The sequence below is a fragment of the Triticum aestivum genome, chromosome 4B (genome assembly GCF_018294505.1).
Source record: "Triticum aestivum cultivar Chinese Spring chromosome 4B, IWGSC CS RefSeq v2.1, whole genome shotgun sequence".
Lineage (NCBI taxonomy): Eukaryota > Viridiplantae > Streptophyta > Magnoliopsida > Poales > Poaceae > Triticum > Triticum aestivum.
In genome coordinates, this window is record NC_057804.1 from 615,407,082 (window position 1) to 615,414,488 (window position 7,407).

The window sequence follows — 7,407 nt, forward strand, 5'->3', positions numbered from 1 at the left end:
TCATAATCCTTATCAGTAACACAGATAGGTGAAGTAGCAAAAGCAGGGTCAGGTTTCATTCTAGCATTAAGGGATTGCTGCTTCCATTTGGCTAATAACTTCTTAAGATCATATCTATCATTGCAAGCAAAAATAGCTCTAGCAGCTTCTTCATTCATAACATAACCCTCAGGAACAACAGGCGATTCATAATTAGGGGGAGAACCTTCATCATCACTATCATCAATGATTTCATTTTCAATTATTTCATTCTCTCTAACCCTAGCAAGTTGTTCATCAAGATATTCACCTAATGGCACAGTAGTATCAAGCATAGAAGTAGTTTCATCATAAGTATCATGCATAGCAGAAGTGGCATCATCAATAACATGCGACATATCAGAATTCTTAGCAGTAGCAGGTTTAGGTGTCGCAAGCTTACTCATAACAGGAGGAGAATCTAGTGCAGAGCTAGATGGCAGTTCCTTACCTCCCCTCGTAGTTGACGGATAGATTTTAGTTCTTTGATCTTTCAAGTTCTTCATAGTAATTAGCAGATATAAATCCCAAGTGACTCAGAGAATAGAGCTATGCTCCCCCGCAACGGTGCTAGAAATTAGTCTTGATAACCCACAAGTGTAGGGGATCGCAACAACTTTCGAGGGTAGGGTATTCAACCCAAATTTATTTATTCGACACAAGGGGAGCCAAAGAATATTCTTGAGTATTAGCAGTTGAGTTGTCAATTCAACCACACCTGCATAACATAGTATCTGCAGCAAGGTATTTAGTAGCAAAGTAGTATGATAGTAATGGTAACAGTGGCAAAAGTAAAGATAGCAGTAATGTAGTGATTGTAATAGTAGAAACGGTAAAGTAAATAAGCGAAGCCAGCATATGAAAAGCTCGTAGGCATTGGATCAGTGATGGATAATTATGTCGGATGCGATTCCTCATGTAAAAGTTATAACATAGGGTGACACAGAACTAGCTCTAATTCATCAATGTAATGTAGGCATGTATTCCGAATATAGTCATATGTGCTTATGGAAAAGAACTTGCATGACATCTTTTGTCCTACCCTCCCGTGGCAGTGGGGTCCTAGTGGAAACTAAGGGATATTAAGGCCTCCTTTTAATAGAGTACCGGACCAAAGCATTAACACATAGTGAATACATGAACTCCTCAAACTATGTTCATCACCGAGAAGTATCCCGATTATTGTCACTTCGGGGTTGTCGGATCATAACACATAATAGGTGACTATAGACTTGCAAGATAGGATCAAGAACTCACATATATTCATGAAAACATAATAGGTTCAGATATGAAATCATGGCACTCGGGCCCTAGTGACAAGCATTAAGCATAGCAAAGTCATAGCAACATCAACCTCAGAACATAGTGGATACTAGGGATCAAACCCTAACAAAACTAACTTGATTACATGGTAAATCTCATCCAACCCATCACCGTCCAACAAGCCTACGATGGAATTACTCACGCACGGCGGTGAGCATCATGAAATTAGTGATGGAGGATGGTTGATGATGACGACGGCGACGAATCCCCCTCTCCGGAGCCCCGTACGGACTCCAGATCAGCCCTCCCTTCAGGTTTTAGGGCTTGGCGGCGGCTCCGTCTCGTAAAACGCAATGAAACTTCCTCTCTTATTTTTTTCTCCACGAAACGGAATATATGGAGTTGGAGTTGAGGTCGGTGGAGCATCAAGGGGCCCACAAGACAGGGGGCGCGCCCTATAGGGGGTGCACGCCCCCACCCTCGTGGACAGGGTGTGGGCCCCCTGGCCTTCATCTTTTGCCAGTATTTTTTATCTATTCTGAAACTTATCTTCGAGGATTTTCAAGTCATTCCGAGAACTTTTGTTTCTGCTCAAAAATAACACAATTTTTGATTGTTCCATGCTATTATATTACCTGTTTTGGATGTTTATGGGCTTTATTTTATACATTATTATCATTTTTGGGACTAACCTACTAACCGGAGGCCCAGCCCGTATTGCTGTTTTTTTGTCTATTTCAGTATTTCGAAGGAAAGGAATATCAAACGGAGTCCAAACGGAATAAAACCTTCGGAAGCATGATTTTTGGAACGAACGTGATCCAGAGGACTTGGAGTGCAAGTCAAGAAGCAGCCGAGGCGGCCACGAGAGGGTAGGGCGTGCCCCCCCTATAGGGCGCGCCCCCTGTCTCATGGGCCCCTCGGGCGACCACCGACATACTTCTTCCTCCTATATAAGCCCAGATACCCCGAAAACATCCAAGGAGCAACCGAAACACAATTTCCACCACCGTAACCTTCTGTATCCGCGAGATCCCATCTTGGAGCCATCGCAGGTGTTCTGCCGGAGGGGGAATCCACCACGGAGGGCTTCTACATCAACACCATAGCCCCTCCGATGAGTTGTGAGTAGTTTACCACAGACCTTAGGGCCCATAGTTATTAGCTAGTTGGCTTCTTCTCTCTTTTTGGATCGCAATACAATGTTCTCCCCCTCTCTTGTGGAGATATATTCGATGTAATCTCTTTTTGCGGTGTGTTTGTCGAGATCCGATGAATGGGTTTATGATCAAGTTTATCTATGGATAATAATTGAATCTTCTTTGAATTCTTTGATATGATTGAGTTATCTTTGCAAGTCTCTTCAAATTATCGATTTGGTTTGGCCTGCTAGATTGATCTTTCTTGCCATGGGAGAAGTGCTTAGCTTTGGGTTCAATCTTGCGGTGTTCTTACCCAGTGACAGAAAGGGTTGCAAGACACGTATTGTAGTGTTGCCATCGAGGATAAAAAGATGGGGTTTATATCATATTGCTTGAGTTTATCCCTCTACATCATGTCATCTTGCTTAATGCGTTACTCTGTTCTTATGAACTTAATACTCTAGATGCATGCTGGATAGCGGTCGATGTGTGGAGTAATAGTAGTAGATGCAGGCAGGAGTCGGTCTACTTGTTGCGGACGTGATGCCTATATACATGATCATGCCTAGATAACGTCATAATTATTCACTTTTCTATCAATTGCTCGACAGTAATTTGTTCACCCACAGTAATACTTATGCTCTTGAGAGAAGCCAGTAGTGAAACATATGGCCCCTGGGTCTATCTCTTATCATATTTGCTTTCAATCTACTTTTATTTGCATCTTTATTTTCTGCATCTATATTATAAAATGCCAAAAATATATTTATCTTATCATATTATATCTATCAGATCTCACTTTCGCAAGTGGACGTGAAGGGATTGACAACTTTGTCGCGTTGGTTGCGAGTTCTTTGTTTGTTTGTGTAGGTTCGTGGGACTTGTTGAGAAGCCTCCTACTGGATTGTTACCTTGGTTCTCAAAAACTAAGGGAAATACTTACGCTACTGTGCTGCATCACCCTTTCCTCTTCAAGGAAAACCAACGGAAGCTCAAGACGTAGTAAGAAGGATTTCTGGCGCCGTTGCCGGGGAGGTCTTCGCTCAAGTCAAGACATACCAAGTACCCATCACAAACTCATCTCCCTCGCATTTACATTATTTTCCATTTGCCTCTCGTTTTCCTCTCCCCCACTTCACCTTTGCCGTTTTATTCGCCCTCTCTTTCCCAATCTCCTCTCTTTTCTGTTTGTCGCTTTCTGTTTGCTTGTGTGTTGGATTACTTGTTGCCATGGCACAAGATAATACCAAATTGTGTGATTTCTCGAATACCAATAATAATGATTTCATTAGTACTCCAATTGCTCCTCTTAATGATGTTGAGTCTTGTGAAATCAATACCGCTTTGTTGAATCTTGTTATGAAAGATCAATTTGCCGGCCTTCCTAGTGAAGATGCCGCTACTCATCTAAACAACTTTGTTGATTTGTGTGATATGCAAAAGAAGAAAGATACGGATAATGATATTGTTAAATTGAAGCTATTTCTATTTTCACTTAGAGATCGTGCTAAAGTTTGGTTTTCATATTTGCCTAAAAATAGTATTGATTCTTGGAACAAGTGCAAAGATGCTTTTATCTCTAAGTATTTTCCTCCCGCTAAGATCATCACTTTTAGGAACGATATTATGAATTTTAAACAACTTGATCATGAGCATGTTGCCCAATCTTGGGAAAGAATGAAATTGATGATTCGCAATTGCCCTACTCATGGTTTGAATTTATGGATGATCATACAAAAAATTTATGCCGGTTTGAACTTCGCTTCTAGAAATCTTTTAGATTCGGCCACCGGAGGCACGTTTATGGAAATCACTTTAGGAGATGCTACAAAACTTCTTGATAAGATTATGGCTAATTATTCTCAATGGCATACCGAACGATCTACTAGTAAAAAGTGCATGCTAAAGAAGAAATTATTGTTTTGAGTGGAAAGATGGATGAGCTTATGCGATTGTTTGCTACTAAGAGTTCTTCTATTGATCCCAATGATATGCCTTTATCTACCTTGATTGAGAATAATAATGAATCTATGGATGTGAATTTTGTTGGTAGGAATAATTTTCGAAACAATGCTTATAGAGGAAACTTTAATTCTAGACCATTCCCTAGCAATTCCTCTAATAATTATGGAAATTCCTACAATAATTCTTAAGGTAATTTTAATAAGATGCCCTCTGATTTTGAGAATAGTGTGAAAGAATTTATGATTTCCCAAAAGAATTTTAATGCTTTGCTTGAAGAAAAATTGCTCAAAGTTGATGATTTGGCTAGGAACATTGATAGACTTTCACTTGATGTTGATTCTCTCAAACTTAGATCTTCTCCTCCAAAGCATGATATCAATGAGTCTCTCAAAGCAATGAGAATTTCCATTGACGAGTGCAAGGAAAGAACCGCTAGATTGCGTGCCAAGAAAGATAGCTTTATAAAAGCATGTACTTCTAGTTTCCATGAAATAATGATGAAGATCTTAAAGTTATTGATGTGTCCCCTATTATATCTTTGTTTTGTAATATGAATCTTGAAAATAATGGGACTGAAGATGAGTCAACTTTATTTAGAAGGCGTCCCAAGAATTCAGAGTTTTTAGATCTTGACGCTAAATTTGGTAAAAGTGGGATTGGAAATGCCATGACTTTAAATAGTATTGAACCCACTATCTCGGATTTCAAAGAATTTGATTATGATAATTGTTCTTTACAAAGTTGTATTTCCTTGTTGCAATCCGTTGTTAATTCTCCACATGCTTATAGTCAAAATAAAGCTTTTACCAAACATATCGTTGATGCCTTGATGCAATCTTTTGATGAAAAACTTAATTTGGAAGTTTCTATACCTAGAAACTTAATGATGAGTGGGAACCTACTATAAAGATTAAAATTAAAGATCATGAGTGTTTTGCTTTGTGTAATTTGGGTGCTAGTGTTTCCACGATTTCGAAAACTTTATGTGATATTCGAGGTTTCCATGATCTTGATGATTGCTCTTTAAATTTGCATCTTGCGGATTCCACCATTAAAAAGCCAATAGGAAGGATCAATGATGTCCTTATTGTTGCAAATAGAAATTTGGTGCCCATTGATTTTATCGTTCTTGATATAGATTGCAATCTTTCTTGCCCTATTATTCTTGGTAGACCTTTACTTAGAACGATTGGTGCGATTATTGATATGAAGGAAGGGAATATTAGATTCCAATTTCCATTAAAGAAAGGCATGGAGCACTTTCCAAGAAATAAAGTCAAATTACCTTATGAATCTATCATGCGGGCTACCTATGAACCAAGTGCCAAAGATGGCAGTACTTAGATCTATCTTCGCTTTTATGCCTAGCTAGGGGCGTTAAACGATAGCGCTAGTTGGGAGGCAACCCAATTTTCTTTATGTTTTTTGTTTTTGTTCCTGTTTAGTGTTAAATTTTGTTTCCACTTTCTGTTTAGATGTGTTTTCAAGTTTTATTTAGTGTTTGTGCCAAGTAGAACCTATAGGATAACCTATGATATGAGTTGATTTGATTCTGCTGAAAAACAGAAACTTTGCGCTCACGAGAAATAATTCAATACATCACAGGAACGAGATTTTGCATTGATTATTTTTTCTGCTGTTCAATAAACAAATTGTTTAGGAGGTCCTATTTTAATAGGATTTTTGAGGTTCCAGAAGTTTGCGTTAGTTATAGATTGCTACAGACTGTTCTATTTTTGACAGATTCTGTTTTTCGTGTGTTGTTTGCTTATTTTGATAGATCTATGGCTAGTATGTAAGGGTATGAACCATAGAGAACTTGGGATACAGTAGGTTTAACACCAATTTAAATAAAGAATGAGTTAATTACAGTACCTTATGTGGTGGTTTTGTTTTCTTTCACTAATGGAGCTTATGAGATTTCCTGTTGAGTTTTGTGTTGTGAACTTTTCAAGTTTTGGGTAAAGATTTGATGGACTATGGAATAAAGGGTGGCAAAAGCCTAAGCTTGGGGATGCCCAAGGCACCCCAAGATATTCAAGAATAGCCAAAAGCCTAAGCTTGGGGATGCCCCCGGAAGGCATCCCCTCTTTCGTCTTCGTTCATTGGTAACTTTACTTGGAGCTATATTTTTATTTGCTACATGATATGTGTTTTGCTTGGAGCGTCGTGTATTATATTATTCTTTGCTTGTTAGTTTACCACAATCATCCTTGCTGTAACACACCTTTTGGGAGAAGCCGATTTTCCTAGGATTTGATAGAATAATCTATGTGCTTCACTTATATCTTTTGAGCTTGATAGTTTTTGCTCTAGTGCTTCACTTATATCTTTTAGAGCACGGTGGTGGATTAATTTTCAAGAAATTGTTGATCTCTCATGCTTCACTTATATTATTTTGAGAGTCTTTTAGAACAGCATGGTATTTTCTATGGTTATAAATTGGTCCTAGAATGATGAGCATCCAAGTTGGGTATAATAAAAACTATCATAGGAAGTGAATTGGATGCTATGATCAACTTGATACTTGATGATTGTTTTGAGATAGGGAGGTAGTGATATTAAAGTCATGCTAGTTGGGTGATTATGAATTTAAAGAATGCTTGTGTTGAAGTTAGCAAGTCCCGTAGCATGCACGTATGGTTAAAGTTGTGTAACAAATTTGAAGCATGAAGTGTACCTGGCTTGTGCATCCTTATGAGTGGCGGTCGGGGACGAGCGATGGTCTTTTCCTACCGATCTATCCCCCTAGGAGCATGCGCGTAGTGCCTGGTTTTCGATGACTTCTAAATTTTTGCAATAAGTATATGAGTTCTTATGACTAATGTTGAGTCCATGGATTATACGCACTTTTACCTTTCCACCATTGCTAGCCTCTTCGGTACCGTGCATTGCCCTTTCTCACCTTGAGAGTTGGTGCAAACTTCGCCGGTGCATCCAAACCCCGTGATATGATACGCTCTATCACACATAAACCTCCCTATATCTTCCTCAAAACAGCCACCATACCTACCTATTT